Raw genomic sequence first — 22,640 nt, 5'->3', positions numbered from 1 at the left:
ATTGCTCGGTGATGAAACCATGCGCCTTCTTTTCCAGGAAATTTTCGCCTGCTGAGCGAAATTATGATGTTGGCAATCGAGAGTTGCTAGCCATGAAGTGGGCATTCGAGGAGTGGCGTCATTGGCTTGAAGGAGCTAAGCATCGCGTGGTGGTCTTGACTGATCACAAGAACTTGACTTATCTCGAGTCTGCCAAACGGTTGAATCCTAGACAGGCTCGTTGATCGCTGTTTTTCTCCCGTTTTGACTTTGTGGTTTCGTACCTTCCGGACTCTAAAAATGTGAAGGCGGATGCCCTGTCTAGGAGTTTTGTGCCCGATTCTCCGGATTTGCCTGAGCCGGTGGGTATTCTCAAAGAGGGGGTAATTTTGTCTGCCATCTCCCCTGATTTGCGGCGGGTGCTGCAAAAATTTCAGGCTAATAGACCTGACCGTTGCCCAGCGGGGAAACTGTTTGTCCCTGATAGGTGGACAAATAAAGTTATCTCTGAGGTTCATTGTTCGGTGTTGGCTGGTCATCCTGGAATCTTTGGTACCAGAGATTTGGTGGCTAGATCCTTTTGGTGGCCGTCTCTGTCGCGGGATGTGCGTTCTTTTGTGCAGTCCTGTGGGATTTGTGCTCGGGCTAAGCCCTGCTGTTCTCGTGCCAGTGGGTTGCTTTTGCCCTTGCCGGTCCCGAAGAGGCCTTGGACACATATCTCTATGGATTTTATTTCGGATCTCCCCGTCTCTCAAAGAATGTCGGTCATTTGGGTGGTTTGTGATCGCTTCTCTAATATGGTCCATTTGGTGCCCTTGTCTAAATTGCCTTCCTCCTCTGATTTGGTGCCATTGTTTTTCCAGCATGTGGTTCGTTTGCATGGCATTCCAGAGAACATCGTTTCTGACAGAGGTTCCCAGTTTGTTTCGAGGTTTTGGCGAGCCTTTTGTGCTAGGATGGGCATTGATTTGTCTTTTTCCTCGGCTTTCCATCCTCAGACAAATGGCCAGACTGAACGAACCAATCAGACCTTGGAAACATATCTGAGATGTTTTGTTTCTGCTGATCAGGATGATTGGGTGTCCTTTTTGCCTTTGGCTGAGTTCGCCCTTAATAATCGGGCCAGCTCGGCTACTTTGGTTTCGCCGTTTTTCTGCAATTCTGGGTTCCACCCTCGTTTCTCTTCAGGGCAGGTTGAGTCTTCGGACTGTCCTGGTGTGGATACTGTGGTGGATAGGTTGCAGCAGATTTGGACTCATGTAGTGGACAATTTGACTTTGTCCCAGGAGAAGGCTCAACGTTTCACTAACCGCAGGCGCTGTGTGGGTCCCCGACTTCGTGTTGGGGATTTGGTTTGGTTGTCATCTCGTTATATTCCTATGAAGGTTTCCTCTCCTAAATTTAAGCCTCGTTTCATTGGTTCATATAGGATTTCTGAGGTTCTTAATCCTGTGTCTTTTCGTTTGACTCTTCCAGCTTCTTTTTCCATCCATAACGTGTTCCATAGGTCATTGTTGCGGAGATACGTGGCACCTGTGGTTCCATCTATTGATCCTCCTGCTCCGGTTTTGGTTGAAGGGGAATTGGAGTATATAGTGGAGAAGATTTTGGATTCTCGTGTTCCGAGACGGAAACTCCAGTATCTGGTTAAGTGGAAAGGTTATGGTCAGGAAGATAATTCCTGGGTCTTTGCCTCTGATGTCCATGCTGCCGATCTGGTTCGTGCCTTTCATGTGGCTCATCCTGGTCGGCCTGGGGGCTCTGGTGAGGGTTCGGTGACCCCTCCTCAAGGGGGGGGGTACTGTTGTGAATTCTGTGGCCATGCTCCCTCCTGTGGTCGTGAGTGGTACTTCGGCTGGTTCTGTCTATGAGCTTCCTTTGGTGGATGAGAGTGGTACTGCGGCTTCTGAGTTTCCTTCCTCAGGTGATGAGGTTAAGTCGTTAGGTGCTGCTCTATTTAACTCCACCTGGTGCTTTGATCCTGGCCTCCAGTCAATGTTCTAGTATTGGTCTTGCTTCCTCCTGGATCGTTCCTGTGGCCTGTCTATCCTGCATAAGCTAGTTAGTCGGTGCGGAGGGTCTTTTTGCCCCTCTGCGTGGTTGTTTGTAGGTTTTTGTGTTGACCGCAAAGCTATCTTTCCTATCCTCGGTCTATTCAGTAAGTCGGGCCTCACTTTGCTAAATCTATTTCATCTCTGTGTTTGTATTTTCATCTTTACTCACAGTCATTATATGTGGGGGGCTGCCTTTTCCTTTGGGGAATTTCTCTGAGGCAAGGTAGGCTTATTTTTCTATCTTTAGGGCTAGTTAGTTTCTCAGGCTGTGCCGAGTTGCATAAGGAGCGTTAGGCGCAATCCACGGCTACCTCTAGTGTGGTGTGATAGGATTAGGGATTGCGGTCAGCAGAGTTCCCACGTCTCAGAGCTCGTCCTATGTTTTTGGTAATTGTCAGGTCACTTTGTGTGCTCTGAACTTCAAGGTCCATTGTGGTTCTGAATTACCTGTTCATAACAGGACCTGGTATAAGAAAGATGCCGTAACGGGGCTACCAGGTACACATAAAATTGGCGATTTTTATGCGCTAAATGCTCTCATTTTTCATATTTCTAGTGCAGTAATGCAGTTCAAATTTCGTTTTTCAAGTTTGTATGTTCTAGCGCTGCAGTGTGCTGCCTTATTTACTTAACTATATATGAGTTGGCGACTCTAGGTTCAGCACCTGTTCACACTGAGTCTATGTTTGGATGTGCTGGTCAGGTTTTTGAAATGTATTCTCTAGCCTTCTGATCGTGCACTCCGCCTCCTAGCCACAGGTGTTTTAATTACAGCAGGTCCAATACCCCTCCACAGAGAGAGAGAATTTTAGTCTAGGAAGAGGTTTCACATGTTCCCATTCAGATGGAGACGTTTATTCTCAGCGAGGTAAGGCAAGTGTAGGACCTGGTATAAGAGAGATGCCATAAAGGGGCTACCAGGTACACATAAAATTGGCCATTTTTATGCGCTAATCGCTCTCATTTTTCATATTTCTAGTGCAGTAATGCAGTTCAAATTTCGTTTTTCAAGTTTGTATGTTCTAGCGCTGCAGTGTGCTGCCTTATTTACTTAACTATATGTGCGTGAGAAACCTTACACTGCACTCGGATGTCACCCGACTGCAGTTTGATTCCCGCAGACGCTGGCAATGGAGGAGATGGAGAAATTGCTTTCTCCGTCTCCTCCGCACCTGTGCTGCGATTCTCTGATGCGAGCGGATGAGAGCTCACGCTCGCAGCAGAGGAAGGAGCCGAGTGTTATTAGCATATTAGATGCTCTCCCATCAGATGCCTTTCGCTAATGTGACTCCAGCCTTAGTTAGATTTGCACCCAACTCCAATATTGAGCATTAAACCACAGAAGACAAGCAACTCTACTAAACACAGAGCACATGCTGATGCCCACATACACTTAATCAAATGATCAATATCTTACAAGGCCATAATAGGTCGGTCACTTGAATACAGCATGAATAATACCCAGAGGTCTGAATCTCTTGACCAAGGGTACAGACCTGAGTGGAAGGAGGTGAAGGGCTCTTTCTTAATTCAAAGGAAAGCAAATCAATCTACATTTATATTGTAGCAGAATGCTAATGATCCTATTAGAATTGGTAAGGTTTTGATCACACTTTACTTTAGAAGTGTGCCTGATATGTGTTATTATATATCCATTGTAAAACAAATAAAAGCATTTCCTTACAGAATCCAATTGTATCAAAAAGCAAAGACGACTGTATGTTGCAATAGTTGGGAAAAAAAAGTACTGACCCAATCTATGCCCACGTGACTTTCTCTTTGCTCGTTTGGGCACATCAGCTTAGAATTAGTGAGCACATCCCAACCCCTCCATTGTTCAAGTGTGAACAAAGCCTCAGTACATTACTGAAATTACAGCTTTTGTTCTCAAATGTTCCAAATTGGATATTTTTTTACAAGTTTTCGCAAAAGCTGATGCTAAACTGGCTATGTCAATCACACGAGTGAACTGCCTTGACACAACGAGTTCCTGATTGATTTACTTACATCATTCCTTCACTACCACAACTGTTAACTGAACTTAACCCTCTTCATTTCCTTAAGGATGCTGCGGCCAAGTCATTAGCCTAATTAATTAGTTGACTTTTTTACTGGATTCCATTACAATCTCAGATCAAATAAAACAATCTTATGTTTTACGTGACAAAATGTGTTTGATTATAGTTCCCCGTAAGGATAATACAAGCCGGATTCCATACATTCTAAATTATTTGCGACAGTATTCAGCTTTGACCCAATATGTTCTTTGCTGTCTAGCGTCATAGAAATTGGGACTTTTTCAGAGATGTTCAACTTTTGAAAATCTCTAGAATGTGCCCCACTCCAGTATTTTTTACTGCAGCACTGGATTGGTGCCATTAATATAAGTTCCCTTACTTACCAGCGTCCGTCGTGTTATTAGCGCTGCTCCAGGTGGTCTTCCGCAGGTTGTGACCTGCCGGATCGCTCTAGTGTTTGCTGGACGTCACTACTCAATGTAAGTCTGTGAGGGCCAGAACGGGGCCAGAACAAGGCCTCATAGGCTTACAATGTGAGTTTGTGATTGTTGCCTCTGACTTCCGGTCGCCCAGAAGCTCCAATCATAAGACGGCGGTGTTGGACCGGAGCAGCACCGGCAAGAGCTGGTGGGTATAATACTAGGGGAAGGGAACTTAGATTAGTGACACCTCTCCAGTGGTGAAATAAGAAAAAGCTGGAGTGGTGCTATAAGTGCCTTCCTCAAGAACTCGGCATAACGTCACCTGTTCAGGACATGTCTATAGTCCAACTAACTTTAAGCTCTAGTGAAAACGTCTGATGGTCTTGTGCATGAGTGGAACTTATGATCCTGTGTGGGCCTGCAATCTGTCATCTCAAAGCTTGGGCCCACCATCCTCTACTGCGCTGACCCTTGCACTTGGCTTACTCATATTCCTTTATTAATAGATTGTAAAAATAAGTCATTTTTTGGATGAGAATGCATTCTTCTTAATATTATTAGATGGCCCCCTCATATTTTGAGATGTTATCTCGTGAAATGCTCTGTATTCTGTGGCGCAGTTAAACATCTTCCTTATGAATGGTTTTCTTAAGACATTTTGTATTTTTAGTGTGGCTATGCCGGTTTGTCACCTCTGGTGTCCTTTCCGCTGCCCCTCTGCCGCCACCCCTTCATGGCCAGAGGTAGGAAGCTGTGTGTTTCGCAGGCTGCTTCTCTTTGCACCTGCTCAGTCTCCCAACGCTGTCTTGTGTGTGAGTGTGTGTGAGTGTGTCTCTGTGCCTATTGATTATTCCATTGTGCTGGGGAGAGAGAGAGGAGCTGTCTGTGAATGGATCTGGGAAAGAGAGGGGGAGAGGGAGAGGTGTCTCGGAGACTGTAAATCAATAGGAAAAGCCCTGTCCACACAGAGAAAGTACCTCACACCACAAAGACATTGATTTATTTTTTCCTAGTCTTCATCTTCCTTCTGTAAAGGGGGGAGCAAGAAAGCCCGAGAGAGAGAGCGAGAAAGAGAGAGGGAGAGAGAGGGAGAGAGAGACCGCCTCCTCAGCATCCCTCAGACACAGCTTTATCCTCTCGCACCAGCTAAGCTGTAAGTAGCATTGATTTTACAATCTATTCCTGTTTTTTTTCCCTCTCTCTCTTTTCGTCTCTCTCCCTCCATCTCTCTCCCTCTTTCTCTCATTTTGTGGCTTGTGGGTCAGAAGGCAATTGATTGAGGGGAGTAGATGGATGTATAGAAATTGACATATATATAATTCCACCCATTTACAGTTACAGGCAGCAGCTCTATCTGCAATTACATGTGTGTATATATAGCGCTATGTATGTACACATCTGTATACGGACACACGTGTGCACATGCGCATTTACATGTACGTGTGTGTTATATGTACGCCGTGTACGTACGATCCTATAATACCTCAGACTTTTATTTACAATCTCACTGTAGCATTAAAATATTCAACGGAAATCCTGCCTCTTCGGAAATTACATTTCTATACTCATCAAACGCTATTTGATTTACTTATGCCCATACGTTTCAGTGTTTCCGCTATTTATACATATTGGTATGTGCTATCATTTGTATTATTTCATCTATATGCATGTATATATACATGTGCAGATCACATCTAAACAATATATAGTATGCATATATGAGCAAGATATACCACAACAACCCCCAATAATGTATGATAATGTCTATATACATGTGCAGATCACATCTAAACATCATACACATACACACACACACACACACACACACATGCACACACACACACACACACACACACACACACACATGCAATATCATACATTGTTGGGGGGTTGTTGTGGCATATCCTGCTCACATACACATATTATATGGGCTGTACACACAATGAAACGCATATATGCATGCTACGGTGGCTTATCGCAGCTCTAGTTTCATGGACGTGGTCAGATATTTGTAGGTAAACCCAGGACAGGGCCAGGGGGGGAGCAAACAGGGATAGACTCTCTGAACGAGACCAGCGGCGGCCTGACAGTCCTTCACACCTGTCCTGTGACATCACAGTCGTTGTATGCTGGTGATTGACTGATGGCCTCATCACATTACTGGGATAATGAGCGCCTTTACTATGGGAAGGGTTGAACTAAAATGTAGCCATGTGTATATGTATGATATGATGTATAGCCTAGGCTATATAGTATTATTACACATGCGATGCTCATATACGAGCTGATCCAGCCATCACTGCTTATGGTGGAAGGGTATGGGGGGTGGGCTGTACCAGAATAAGATTTATGTGCATATAGAAACAGTGGTATTGTGGATGTACACAGAATCTGTGGGAGGGATGAGATGTAGACTAAGGCAGGGAGATGCTGAATAAGGTACAAATAATCAGACGCGCACGCCAGCTATACACTGGAAGGCTCATATATATTTATGCACTTAGAGATAGATGGGGCTTTCACATACACAAAGGCCAGCAGGGTCATCTATATCCAGTGCCATAAAAAGGGGTGATCACAATATATGCAGAAATGCAAGCATAACGAGGGACGCTTAGTTGTCCGCTTGACAACTGATCGCGGGTATAATAATCATGCCCTGACCCTGTGTATATTAAGATATACACAAACATACGCCACACCTGGTTTTATGATGGAAAGGCTCTATTGCGCACAGACCAAAAAAAAACATGGAAGGAGATTCATATGTAAAGAAATAGAAATAGCGAGGAAGGATCGGGTAATCACAAAGTCAGACGCTGCAATACAGGCCCATATCTCTGCCGAGTAAGGGATACTGGATGTTCAGCCACAAATCTGTGGTTTCATATGGGTTCAGCTATACAGAAAGAGGCCGACAGAGGAAGGGTAATTCAGCTTTACCTAAAGACAGCGGCTGTATTAAATATGGCGTATATGTATAAATGTATTCCCAGGGGGTGATAAACCAAGGTAAAAAAACATAATGTAAAGACTCCGTCTCCATATAATATGATATATTACGGGAGGTTCACATTTGCATGGTCTGGGACAGAGAAGCAGGCCATGAACAGCGCCAAGGCATTTATATGGACATCTAGAAATGTGATATTGAGAAATGCTGGCATTTTCATTGAGATAATGACTAACAGTAACGGTTCCGAGATGTAGAAGGATACATCATAGACTTCCATAAAAGATATGGAGTAGTGCAAGGTCATTAGCTAAATGGATACATGTAATGTTATAATGCACAGCTATACAATTATAATGTATGGATTGCGATACGCGTAGTTAATAACCGAATAGTTAGATTTAAGATATGCAAACAATCATTAGTGTAGTCTGCGGTGGGAGACTCGTATCTGTACAGATTTGTGCTATGGCTAGGCCCTGGCTCACAGTATCTACTCAGCATTATTATTATTACTTAGAGGCCTTCGGCTCGATCTAGGGCCATGGCGACTTGATGGATTAACGATCTGTAGGATAATTGATCTTGTGCAAGCCTAGATAGGTCTACCGGGGTCTCCTGAGCTGTTATTTTGATAGTATCAAGCCATCGGGTTGCAGCTCTTCCTCTTCGCCTGGTTCCTTCTATTCTTCTGACCATGATGTTGTGCACCAATAAACTATATAAATACATATATACACACGTTAGCTGGCCATACATATGTTTAAATTGCTCTTAGACAAGCCATAAATTAGACTCAAAATGGCTGAGCTCAGCTATTTTTATAGACTCATGTTCTTCTATGGGAATAACTGATAACGGAGAAACAATCTGTCAAAACGTTAATCAGTCAGATCGGATCCATTTGGCCAGTTGTTGGTTACAACCTGAAGTTTTTACAATCTGCCTTTTCAACAAGACGTTTTAGAGTTGTTTTGGTTGGACTAGTTATAGGACATTATTCTGGAAGCTACGTAAGATCTCATATCTGGGGCTAAGTCATGCCGGAAGGCCTGGTTACAATGGGCAGTGATCATGATAATTCACTTATTTCCATACAGTCATAATGATTGCCCAGTTTGAATGCACAAAAGTGTAATGCTGTTGGTGGTAAAGGTACATAATGCTGATAACGACATTAATTACCCAACACTTAGCTCAGGTTTGCTCTTACCAGGTAATGATGACTGTCGGCCAAGTGGGGCTGTTTCCCAGGAATGTTCCTAAATGGGATAACCACTATAAAAGATGGCATACGCTAGTACGATCCAGCCTGAGATCAGATGTAAATGTATGAGATCCAATCAGCCGGGAACCAGACTCCCACCTATCTAATTTTGACAGGCTATCCTAAGGATTTGCTATCAATTTTAAATGGCTGTATAACTAATTCCTTTAATGTTAATGTGGTTGAAATATGTTAGGCTCCCGCTGATTTCAGATGTATAACAGATTCAGATTTTGACAATTTATTTGTTTAATTCGTTAATACTAACATATTGAGCAACACATTACATTCACTGTCACCAGTCGCAGTCGCCATTGGGAAACTCATGCAAGCACAGTAACGACATGCACACTTGCTGCCTGCTTTGCCCCATTTGCAATCAATATTGCATACAACTCCACAAATACAGAGAACTGTGCACCCATAAAAATACGACGATCAGCCATAACATTTGTAACTATTGAAAGGTGAAGTGAATAACATTGATCAGTTTGGCGCAATGGTACTGGTCAAGGGGTGGGATATATTAGGAAACAAGTGAACACTTAGTCCATGATGTTGATGTGAAGTGTTAGCATCTAAGCCATACCGTAACGGCTAGACTACTTCTCAGACTAAAAGCCTGGCCTCCCCTGTGAGCTGCCCCCTTACTAGGGCTAAAATGTGATTCTTGGACGACGGGGTCAGAGTAGGTCTTGTGATGAGTTCCTGCGATGCAGTGCCTATTGCAAGTGGTGCAATAGATTCAACAGGGCAACCAATGACAGAGTCATGAGCACCCAAGGCTCAGTGGTGTGTGTATGGCTTGCTCATCTCATCTGACGCCACAAAAGACCTACTGAAGCACAAATTGCTGAATAACTAAATTATGGCTATGATAGAACACGCCAGGAGATAAAGTGCATTACAGCTTGTTCCATATGGCCATGTGTACTGACAGTCTGGTCAGAGTGAGTGTCCTCTGCCCACTTCAGAACGCGTCTACAATGGTCTTCTCCCGAGAGAAGGGTGACTTGAAGCCATGATGCACTGTGGAAGTAAGGTAGCCTTGGGTTCAGGCATGCATGTGGATGTTACTTTACAGGTGCTACTTATCTAAAAAAAAGTACACCCCTTGAAGAGTTCAAGGTGTTGTCTTGGTCTCCAGATTCTCTATGGAGTCTGTGCCTCGATGGGCAAGAGTCGCTTTGGCAACCCTGAGTGGGATTTCATCTTATTAGTCAAGTGGCTTTGCTGTTCTGAAGATCAGTGTAGAGTTATGCATAAAGGAGACTCGTTTATGGACACAGACAATCTGAGGAAGGATAGGGTCAGATTGCAATCACTCGGTCTACATTAGGACAGGTAGACTTAAACCATGGATGGTCATCATGCTGACATTAAGGATTCAGCGCCGCCACGGTCCCATGCAGAAAAAATGGTAGTGAAGAAACATGGAGGGACCAACAGTGAGGGCACTTAATCCCCTCTGATAAGGTGGGCACATGTGCTGTCTCTACCTTTCACAACACCCCGTTAACGTGTATTTTGGGATCTCGCTGATAGAGTAAGGGAGAAGTGTAATAAAATAGTCAAAGCATAAGGTCATCCCATTCTATTTTTTTAATAAGATCATTTTTATTGATTATTTGATTTTGTAAACAATTACATACATTATACTTTATAGTATAAACGTAATAAACAAGTTTAACCCTTACAGTTTATATAGTCCTATTCCTGCCAAGGTGTTCCATGCCAAGCGAAGTTATCAATTTTGTCCAAATGACGATTTTCCCAAAGACTGGTGACACGTTATTAAATACAGGGATTATATCAAAACTAGTATTGGTTGTATGTTCACTAACAACATGCTTACGAACAGAAAATAATTGGTATCTATATGTCTTCAAAATACAATATTAATAATGCCGAAATAGCCAACCGGTCTAGTACAGTTATTCAGATACCACCCCAGGGGTAACCAGCCATCGGTCCCATATATTTATAAACTTTCTTATTGAGTTGCTTTTAATGTAAGTACCTCTCTCCAGGCATATGGTGTTATGGTAATTTTAGCTTTCAATTCCTCCAGTGTTGGGGGATTACGGTCTAACCAGTGCAACGTTAACAATTTCCTGGCTATAAACAGTATTCTCAGAATGGCGGTGGTCACAGGGGATCTTATATCTACCCACACCCCCAGAAGGGCCAGTATGCACACCCTAGGATAAAGTTGTATGTGTATGCCGAATCGGACCGATTATGCAAATGATACCCTGATCAAACTCTGGCCAAAGTCTCAGCATAGCACGATACGATTATCTGGGATGAAGAGAAGATAGATAACAAGATTTCGCCTTCTTCTCCAGTCAGTCAGTGTGCAGAAATCTGACTGCACTCAGATGTCATCCGAGTGCAGTCCGATGTATCCCACGCACTCATTGACTTGCATGGCTGAGTGTGACCCGAATATCAGATCAAACTGGGGCATGCTACAATTGTTTTGCATGCTGTCCAAGGACAAAATTGGTCATAAGCACAGCCTTGTAGACTAACATTGGTCCGAGTGTGATCCGATGTTTTGCCGAATCACCAAAAATAGAGACCAAAAATTCACTTATTCTTACATTGTAGTTCAATAGGTGTCGTAAGGATACTTTCCTGGAGAGTCAGACTGACACATAAAAAATATGGACTTGCAGCCAGCTAGTTAGTAGCATCGACCCTTATATACCAGCTTCTGTGTGGATGATCAGAAAAAGCTGCATGTTTCTATTAGTCATGCCAAGAGGGATACACCAAGTACATTGCCAGCGGAGGGACAGATCTTTCCAACTGAAAAACTTCTCATCTCCACCCCACTCCACTAATATGCTCAATCTACATAAGATATGTACACTTGCATCAGCCATGATGCCATTCATTCATCTCTCACCGCTGTAATGCCGTCCTATGGCTCCAGTGTGTGCTGTATGTAGAGGCTCATTTACACATAGCAATTATCGTTAAGATCTGGGAGATCATGAGGGTTCATAATGATAATTGCTCGGAGTGAACGCGAAAAATGAGCAGCGCAAAGCGATTGGCAAATATAGCCGTTCATGCTTGAAAAATGTTCTCCCCCTATGCGTTATCACTAAATGACATGCAACATGTAATTAATTAATTAATGGTCATCCAGCTTGTACCACTGAACTGTGTGTATATACATTTATATTTATAATTATTATTATTATTTATTATTATTATAGCGCCATTTATTCCATGGCGCTTTACATGTGAGGAGGGGTATACATAATAGAAACAAGTACAATAATCTTGAACAATACAAGTTATAACTGGTACAGGAGGAGTGAGGACCCTGCCCACGAGGGCTCACAATCTACAAGGGATGGGTGAGAATATAATAAAATACAGGCATTTAAAGAGTTACTGCCACCAGGTCAGAAGTGAGCATTTTTTCTTATTTTAATCCCACTGATCACCTTAGTATTCTGCTTTTTGTTTTCTTAAATCCATCTTTCAGGTCTCAAGATATGGGCCTTTTAATTCAGTGCTACTTTTTGTGGTCTTTCCAAGGGGGCGTTGCTCATGGGGATCCTTGGGGGCGTGTCTTTAGGTCGTTCTGTGTTATTACCCTGTGGGCCACACCCACTTCATAAAATTAGCACTAAATAAAAAGGCCCATATCTCGGGAACCATATTGTGGATTTGAAGGGAGAAAAAAATGGAATATTTAGTGGAGTAGCAGGAATAAAGTTAGATGAAATACTGGGCACTTTTGATCTGATGACAGGTGCTCTTTAAGTGTGAAAACCGTTTTTTCTGAGTGCTCAGCAATCCCTTTAACGCTAACATTTGACCCTTGCAAGGATCACCCACAGAATGCAGAGGTGTTAATCAAAATCCAACACATTTGGATTTCATATTGATTCCTTAGGGGGTGTGATGATGCTTTCCATGAACTCCAGTTTTCACTAGGGTCTTTCTTTGGCTTTTTATTACAATGACCTGGACCAGTAGACTACTTGTCTCCTTCTGCGCTCCTACTCTGCCCTAAATCTTGTCAGATATGGGACTGAGCAGCATGAGCTTCTTGATTAAGAAACTGTCCGTAGCTCAGCAGATGTTAGGAAATATCAGCATATAAAGTGCAGTGACATTTATTTTCAATTAAGATCGATCTAAAGAGCTGGTGACCATTGGTGATTTGCCTGACAGAGCCCTCTATACGAGCTTCCTGGACCCTTGTGTGATTTGGATGCATCCACTGCATTCACACCATTTGCAGGGTTCTGTTATCCACCTATGAAAAGTAAATGTTGTGGCATCGATACATTCCAATTGGTGCCAGCTATGTATCACATGTAATTGGTCATCTAAACTTATTGGGGCCTGTAATTGCATGTAAATGTTAGCTTGCATTGTGTGCTGACATTTCTGAAAAATTACTCCGGTTTACAAAGAGCATGATATACACAATTTTATTCAGCACCACCAAGTACGGTAGTTTGCATGTACTTCACTTTGATCAGTTGCCACCATCCTTTTTTTTCTTTTATGATCCATAAGGCCACATTTCAGATATTTAAAGGAAAATGGCATTTAAATCAAAGGAGCCAGGTCAGCACTGCAAAGACATGTCCATTTCTGTCAGCACCATATTAATGGCAGCATACTATAATGGTGTATGTTTATAAATAAATATACATATATATATATATATATATATATACATATATCTACTATATAATTGTCTAAGGGTCACTGCCGTCTGTCTTTCTTTCTGTCTGTCACGGATATTCACTGGTCGTGGCCTCTGTCTGTCATGGAAATCCAAGTCGCTGATTGGTCGTGGCAAAACAGCCACGACCAATCAGTGACGGGCACAGTCCGGAAGAAAATGGCCGCTCTTTACTCCCCACAGTCTCTGCCCGGCGCCCGCATACTCCCCTCCGGTCACCGCTCACACAGGGTTAATGCCGGCGGTAACGGACCGCGTTATGCCGCGGGTAACGCACTCCGTAACCGCTGCTATTAACCCTGTGTGTCCCCAACTTTTTACTATTGATGCTGCCTCTGCGGCATCAATAGTAAAAAAATCTAATGTTAAAAATAATAAAAAAACAAAAAACCTGCTATACTCACCCTCCGTAGTCCGCCGAGCCGCACGCGCCTGCCGCCATCTTCCGTTCCCGGCGATGCATTGCGAAATTACCCAGAAGGCTTAGCGGTCTTGCGAGACTGCTAAGTCATCTGGGTAATTTCGCAATGCATCCTGGGAACGGAAGATGGCTGCAGCCGCGTGCGTATCGCCGGAGCTCCGGTGGATCCCAGGGGGTGAGTATATGACAATTTTTTTTTTTTATTATTATTTTTTTAACAGGGATATGGTGCCCACACTGCTGTATACTACGTGGGCTACATGGCTGCTATATACTACATAGGCAGTGTTATATACTATGTGGGCTGTGTTATGTACTGCGTGGGCTGTGCTATATATTACGTGGCCACTGTTATATACTGCGTGGGCAGTGTTATATATTACGTAGCTGCTATATACTGCGTGGGCAGTGTTATATACTACGTTGCTGCTATATACTGCGTGGGATGTGCTATATATTACGTGGCCACTGTTATATACTGCGTGGCCTGTGTTATATACTACGTCGCCTGTGTTATATACTGCGTGGCTGCTATATACTGCGTGGGCTGTGTTATATACTACGTGGCTGTGTTATATACTGCGTGGCCACTGTTATATATTGCGTGGCCTGTATTAACGCATCAGGTATTATACAATATGTATGTATATAGCAGCCACATAGTATATAGCACAGGCCACGTAGTATTTGTCTGCTATATACTACATGGCTCCTATATACTACGTGGCCTGTGCTATATACTATGTGGCTGCTATATACATACAAAAATACATATTCTAGAATACCCGATGCATTAGAATCGGGCCACCATCTAGTATATATATTATATATATATATATATATATATATATATATTGTTTGCTTGTTTTTCCTCTATACATTTTGTGCTATGTTGGCCTTGATTCATATTATGATATTCTAATGGTATTTCTATTGTTATTTTTTTATTGATATATATTTTTTTTATGGAAGTCAACATAAACATTTGGTAGGTCATGACAATTCTAGAGAATCTTTTCTTAGAACTTTGTGTTGGGCCGTTCCTCTGTTATCCCTAAAATAAATGTATACACATTCATGACTGAAAGTTGTGGCACCCTTGAAATTGTTTCAGAAAATGAAGTGTTTCTCCCAAGAAATTATTGCAATTACACATGTTTTGTTATAAACATGTTTATGTGCTTGTGTGTATTGGTATAATACAAGTAAACAAAGATGAAAAGGCAAAACCCCAAAAATGGACCTGACAAGATTGTTGGCTCTTTTCCAAAATTGTGTGTAAACAACTTTGTTTCAAACATGTGATGCTCGTCCAAACTCACCGGTGGCAAGTAATATTTGTGGGCAATATGAAAATCGAATCGGAAACCAGATAAAAAGGGGAGAAGTTGACTCAGTCTTTACATTGTGTGCCTGTGTGTGTTACACTATGCATGGAGAACAAACAGAAGAGAAGAGAACTGTCTGAGGACTTGAGAACTGAAATTGTTGAAAAATACCAACAATCTCAAGGTTATAAGTCCATCTGCAGAGATCTTGATGTTCCTTTACCCCACGGTGCACAACATAATCAAGAGGTTTACAACCGATGGCACTGTAGCTAATCTCTCTAGACGTGGATGGCAGTTCAAAATTGATGAAAGGTTGCAAAGCAGGATAGCTCGTATGGTGGAAAAGCAGCCCCAATCAAGTTCCATAGAAATTCAAGCTGTCCTGTAGGCTCAGGGTGCATTAATGTCAGTGCGAACTATCCGTCAACATTTGAATTAAATTAAATGCTATGGAAGGAGACGCAGGAGGACCCCACTGCTGACACAGAGACATAAAAAGCTAGTCTTCAGTTTGCCAAAATGCACGCGAGTAAGCCAAAATTCTTCTGGGAAAGAGTCTAGTGCAGGGGTGTCAAACTGCATTCCTTGAGGGCTGCAAACAGGTCATGTTTTCAGGATTTCCTTTCATTGCACAGGTGATAATTTAATCACCTGCAGAGAATGATTCCAGCACCTTGTGCAATGCTAAGGAAATCTTGAAAACACGCATGGTTTGAGGCCCTCGAGGAATGCAGTTTGACACCACTGGTCTAGTGGACAGATGAGACCAAAATAGAGCTGTTTGGTAAAGCACATCATTGTACTGTTTACCGAAAATGGAATGAGGCCTACAAAGAAAAAACACAGTACGTACAGTCAAACATGGTGGAGGTTCAAAAATGTTTTGGGGTTGTTTCGCCGCCTCTGGCACTGGGTGCAAGGCATCATGTACTCTGAAGGTTACCAAAGCAGTTTGGGTTGCAGTGTAGTGCCTATTGACAGAAAACTGGGTTTACATCCTAGGTCATGGGGTTCAGCAGGACAATGACCCCAAACATACTTCAAGATGCAGCCAGAAATGGATGTAAAAGCGCTGAAGAGTTCTGAAGTGGCCAGAAATGAGTCCAGATCTAAATCTCATTGAACAGCTTGTTGATGGTTATAGGAAGCGATGACTTGCAGTTATTTATTCCAAAGGGTGTGCTGCCAAATATTAAGTTGAAGGTGCAAACAATTTTGTTCTGGCCATTTTGGGGGTTTATGTGAAATTATTTCCAATTTGCCTTTTTTTCCCTTGTTTTTCTGTGTTGTTCCAATACACACAAAGGAAAAAAACGTGTATAGCAAAATGTGTAGTTGCCATAATTTTCTTGGAGAAGTACTTCCATTTTCTTTAATAAATTCAAGGGTGCCAACAGTTTCAGCCATAACTGTATTATGTTTTATTATGTCATATTGTTATAAATAGACTTCACCAAATTTTTAACTTTCAAAGAACCAATAGCACAATAGGTGTAGACTACCGTATATATTTCTCATCCAAGAAAATCTGGTTGATTTTGGTAATTACACTCTGTCCAGAGTGTCAGCATAGTGCAAAGATACAGAATAAAATTTCTCCACTGTCTCCAATCTGTCAGTTCGTGGAAATCAGACATCACTCAGATGTCATCCGAGTGCAGTCCAATGTTTTCCATGAACTCATTGACTGGCAGAGTGCGATCTGAATTAAAGTTGAGCATGCAGTGATTTTTTTGGTCCGAGTGCGATCCAATGTTTTGTTGGATTGCAATCAGACCGAAAATACGCTTGTCTGCACCTGTCCTTATGGTTAGTTCTGTCCCATTTTATAATTAACAAGGAAGAGTTAAATAATTGCAATGTTGTAAAGTCTTGGGTCTTTCGAAGATAGCTACAGCTCACTATATTATTGGCCCAAGCAAAATAGCACAAAATTTATGGTCAACTTTAGTGCAGTTAAACAATGACTGCTTCCAAATTGATTGTAGCCATTTAACAATCACGCCAAAGTGTAGGCAAGGTACTAAATTATAACTGTGGAGCGGGTAGAAGAGAACTCCGGGAAGGTGGGTCAAGTGAGGGATCAGGAACAAGGACATAAAGAATGGGCTGTGAATAAAGTTAAATGCATCCATAGAAATATGAAAAGCTGCTTAGTTAAATTTTACACTATAATTATATATATTGTAATGTTGTTGACAGGTGGAAAAAAATGTTGAAAAGGAGTTTTTTATGTATTTGTGATGTAGAGGGCAAGAGAAGGTTTTAAATGGTTTCTAATCCTTTTGGAAATAAATTATACAGTCATTTCCATTTTCATATTTTGCATCTGTAATGGATCACATTTCTACATACAATGTAGACAATACACGCAAAGAACAGCACAGTTCATCCTTTGTTACCGTAGCTTTGTCTGTCACTCTTAAACTGTTTGAGAAACTTTTACATAATGGTCATGTGTGTAGAGATGGAAAAAGATCAAGGTGTAGGTCCCCACAAATCACTAATGGATACTGCTGATACTTCACTCATTTAGCATCATTATTCCACAGCACCATACGGTCAGGCAAACAGATTTATTACACTTTATTTTACTATGCTCCAACATTGAAACTGCAACAGCAAGAAAATAAATGTTGTGGAATTAAGGAAATCACAGGATCAGTAACAGTAATCATTTAGAAATGTTTACATTTTTCCCAACATTTACATCTCAGTTTGTTCATTATTGAGTAAAATACCGTGCATGCACTTATACGCCTTGACTGCTATCAGTGAGGGTAATAATGGAAGTCTGAGGAATGTTCTTCCATGCTGAATGCACTTGGGCACGCCAATCAGCAATATCTGCTGCTTGCAGCTTCCATTTCAATTGCAGACTGATGATGTCCCAGATGTCCTCGATGGAAAACAGGTCTGCAGTCGATGGTAGCACATTTAGGCCACCTTGGGTGCTCACAGTGGCATGAGCCTGGTATTATCGTATGGAAGAACAGCATCTTAGACACTTTGGAGAAATGGCCATACCATTGGTTCCACGACCAAATCAATGTAATGCCAAGTTGTTTGTGTACCTGGAATAAACACAAAAGAGGTCCAGCTACCATACATTATGGAACTACATACCAAGATCCTGGGAGTAAAATCGGTATGATGTTCATTCGTTAAGGCCTCTTCATGCCATTGCCCAAGTGGTCTCCAAACCAATCTCCGATAATAATTACATCCAAGATGAAACCAAGACTCATTGCTGTAGATTAGTGTTCCCCAACTCCGGTCCTCAAGAGCCACCAACAGGTCATGTTTTCAGGATTTCCTTAGTATTGCACAGGTGATGGAATTGTTGCCTGTGCAGGTGATGCAATTATCACCTGTGCAATACTAAGGAAATCCTGAAAACATGACCTGTTGGTGGCTCTTGAGGACCGGAGTTGGGGAACACTGCTGTAGATGATGGCCCTCCATTCCAATTTCCATTGCGTTTTTTTTCTCTGCATCATGATAGGCTTTGAGAGCAGTGGCGTGAGGTCAATGAAACACCAGTAGCTAGACATCTGGCTCATAGCCCAATGTCGTGCAGAATGAATCAATTATGGAACCAGTGGTACAGCCATTTCAACAAGTGCCTCATATTCTTCATGCTACTGTGAACATCTTTTGTAACCTAAATGTGCTACCATGGCCTGCAGTGTTTCTGGACTTGTCTCTCATCAAGCACATCTGGAACGCCATTGGTTGACAATGGCACAAGGAGCGTCCAGAAGCGGATCTTGATGATTTGCTCCTCAACTGCACTCAGCGTGGCAGAACATTCCTCATCCAACCATTAATAATCTCACTGATGACAGCATAGGCATGTAAGTGCAGGTATTTCTGTGCGTGGCGCCCATACTCGATATTGAGTGAATTAAGATGTTTGCAAAATGTTGTTTCTGTTTTTTCACCATTTGCATATCATTAACATGTCTATCGATCCTGTGATTTCCATAATTTCATGACTTTTCCTTCTTAGGTTTACAGTGTCAATGTTGAGGAGTACATAGTCTACATAATTTATAAAGGGGTTTTATGTGTTCAATATGCCCAAACCTATCAAAACCTAAAAAAAACCTATATAAGAAAGAATAGTGAAGCTTTACATATCAAACCTGTTTTTTTTTATTTTCTCTCCTTGCTATCGAGTGTAAATATACTGAGAGATCTACAAAGCTAAGAGCAGAAATACAGAAAAGTAAGGAGGTGGCGTAGGAGAGTAGAAATATAAGGGCTTCAAATAAACCAGAAGTTAATTCCTCAAAGAGGTTTTGGGTGAACATCTACTTCCTATGTTATTCTATTGGATTTATTCATCAAACACTGAGGACCTTTGCTCTACAGAGAAATACAGAAAGGAGTTTCTGCCCCCATTAGAGAAATTAGAATCTTTGATGGTTAGCATGCAGAGAACGGTTTACAGATAAGGATGGAAGAAGTTTTAGTAGAGTAGAAAAGACTGAAGGCCAGGTTTCCTTTACCCGTTGTGGTGTAACACATACTACTGTACAGAAAGAAAAATTACTGACCACAGAGCTGTCTTGTAATGCGTTATGCCACTTGGTATCATCTTATGTGGTTATCCCCCTCTTAACAAAACACTCCCAACAAAACGTGTATCCCCTAATCCTTTCCAAATATATACGATGTAATGTAGATGCATATAAAATACTTATTGATCAATTCTCTGATGTCTTCATACCCTCTGATTCTAAGGAGCCAGGGAGCCAAGGGGTTATTGTCCTGTTTATACACACAGTTACTAAGCAGGAGATGCTCCTCACCACCCATTGTTGGTTGAGTCCATGTGTAGGTCAGTAATGCCTTCCCTATCAGAGGAGGACTGGAGCGAGGCCTTGACCGCCGCACAATATGTTTCACCGGTAATTAATAACAAGCTAGTCCAAATGTATACAGTATAGTTCATCAATGTCACCTGACTCCTAGCTGATTATATAAAATGGGTAGATCCACCACTGTAGGTTGCAATGGGTGTGGGGAAATAACACCAGATTTTGTACACCTGATGTGATATTGACCTCTTATTGCAGACTTTTGGTAAGAAGTCATAGCTATCCTCATCAAGATCACACAATCCCCTGTAACACTCTGCCCTAAGGTGTGTTTATTAGGAATCCTTGATGAGGAGACCTGTCCTCACTACCTTCGCACTAAGGGAAACATTGTTTTGACCCGCAAAGCTATTGCCATGAGATGGATGAATAGAAGATCTCCTTAAATTTCACACTGGGTCAATATTGTAAATAATCCAGCTTCCTATGAGAGGGTGGTATATAAAAATAGATGGTGTCCTCAAAAATTTGATAGGGCATGGAAGCCTTGGTTTGATTCCCCCTTAACTCACATTAGTTCCCAACCAATGATAGGTATTCTCTCATGATAAACGTATTGTGATATTTGGTGCCAGACATGGGTGTCTTATTCTTTTGGTTACGATATTAGATCCATGGTATTTGAAGGGCAAGGTTAACATTGCCAGACAGCATTAATGAGCATTGAGAAATGCTGTTTGTTCTTCTGTTCTATGATGCAACCTTATTATGTTGTATAATCTTCAATAAAATGACTTAAAAAACCAAGAACTTACTGTTCACCATCTTCCCCAGTTTTCAGAGTCGTTCCGATCCTATTCTGGGTTTGGCCACTACATCCTATTTGACGGCTCATACAGAGTCTGTTGTGTGGGCTGGTGTAATGTCTACCAATGTAAGCCTATAATTCCTCAGAATACGGCTCCATAGACTTACATTATGAAAGTGATTTCCGGTTCACACACAGCCCTCTGTGTGATCCATCTAGTTTGATTTGAAGTCACGTGACCCAGAAGAAGAGCGGAGCTGCCCTGGAAATTGGGGAAGACAGCGATTGGTAAATATTTTAAGGCACTTAAACTACATCACATGCATATTTAGAAAAGATTAGGAGAATGTTAAAAGATTTATTCAGAATGCCTCCTTGGTATACTATGGAATGAAACACACTAGAATTATATTTGTTAGTTTCATCCTGTATCCTTAAACAATATATTTATACCTCCTTGGGAATTTAGCAGCATACAGAAAAAGTTCAAAGCCACTAGTATATACAGCTGTGTGGAAAAGTTTTTGCCCCCTTCCTGATTTTCTATTCTTTTGCATGTTTGTCACACTTAAATGTTTCAAATGAAGGTCATTATTATTAAGGGAAAAATAAATCCAAACCTACAGAGCCCTGTGTGAAAATATGATTGCCCCCGCCCTTTTTAAAACATAAATTAACTTAGTTTATCACATCTTTGGTAAGCTGAGTTCAAATTCCCTAGCCACACCCAGGCCTGATTACTGCCAAAACTGTTCTCAATCAAGAATTTATCACTTAAATAGTACCTGCCTGATAAAGTGAAGTAACTGAAAGATCATCAAAAGCTAGACATCATAATAAGATATTATGGAACAAATGAGAAACAAAATAATTAAAATCTATCCATCTGGAAAAGGGTATAAAGCCATTTCTAAAGCTTTGGGACTCCAGCAAACCATAGTGAGAGCTATATGGCAAAAATATGGAACAGTGATGAACCTTGCCAGGAGTGGCTGACAAACCAAAATTATCCCAAGAGCGCAGTGATGACTCATCCAGGAGATCACAATAGACCCCACAACAATATCCAAAGAACTACAGGCCTCACTTGCCTCAGTTAAGGTCAGTGTTCATGACTCCACCATGAGACACAGACTTGCCTGCATAGCAGAGTTCCAAGACGAAAACCACTGCTGAGCAATAAGAACATAAAGGCCCTTCTCAGTTTTGTAAGAAAACATCTTGATGATCCCCAAAACTTTTTGGAAATAATCTGTGGACTGATGAGACAAAAATTGAACTTTTTGGAAGGTAGATGTCCCATTACATCTGGTGCAGAAGTAACACTGCATTTCAGAAAAGGAATATCATACCAACAGTAAAATATGGTGGTGGTAGTGTGATGGTCTGGGGCTGTTTTGCTGCTTCAGAACCTGGAAGACTTGCTGTGGTAAATGGAACCATGAATTCTGCTGTCTACCAAAAAATCCTGAAGGAGAATGTCCAGCAATCTGTTTGTGACCTCAAGCTGACGCGCACTTGGGTTATGCGGTAGGACAATGATCCAAAACATGCCAGCAAGTCCATCTCTGAATGGCTTAAGAAAAGCAAAATTCAAACTTTGGAGTGACCTAGTCAAAGTCCTGACCTTAATCCGATTGTGATGCTGTGGCATGACCTTGGATAGGCGGTTCATGCTTGGAAACTCTCCATTGTGGCTGAATTACAACAATTCTGCAAAGATGAGTGGGCCAAAATTCCCGCAGAACGTTGTAGAAGACTCATTGCCAGTTATTGCAAAGGCTTAATTGCAGTTGTTGCTGCTAAGGGCAGCCCAACCAGTTATTAGGTTTAGGGGG

At 41.8% G+C, this 22,640-nt stretch overlaps 1 protein-coding gene across 1 annotated transcript in view; it reads left to right on the top strand.

Moving 5' to 3' along the window:
- The first annotated feature begins 5,583 nt into the window (after positions 1 to 5,583).
- The window catches only part of ZFHX2 (zinc finger homeobox 2), a 102,071-nt gene continuing 85,014 nt past the window's right edge, over positions 5,584 to 22,640 (top strand). The window contains exon 1 of the mRNA XM_069761800.1: positions 5,584 to 5,626. The gene's annotated coding sequence lies outside the window, so the exon portion shown is untranslated. The remainder of the gene's footprint in view (positions 5,627 to 22,640) is intronic.

The sequence above is a fragment of the Ranitomeya imitator genome, chromosome 1 (genome assembly GCF_032444005.1).
Source record: "Ranitomeya imitator isolate aRanImi1 chromosome 1, aRanImi1.pri, whole genome shotgun sequence".
Lineage (NCBI taxonomy): Eukaryota > Metazoa > Chordata > Amphibia > Anura > Dendrobatidae > Ranitomeya > Ranitomeya imitator.
The sequence above is the reverse complement of the archived record's forward strand: the minus strand, read 5'-3'. Positions and strand labels throughout refer to the sequence as shown.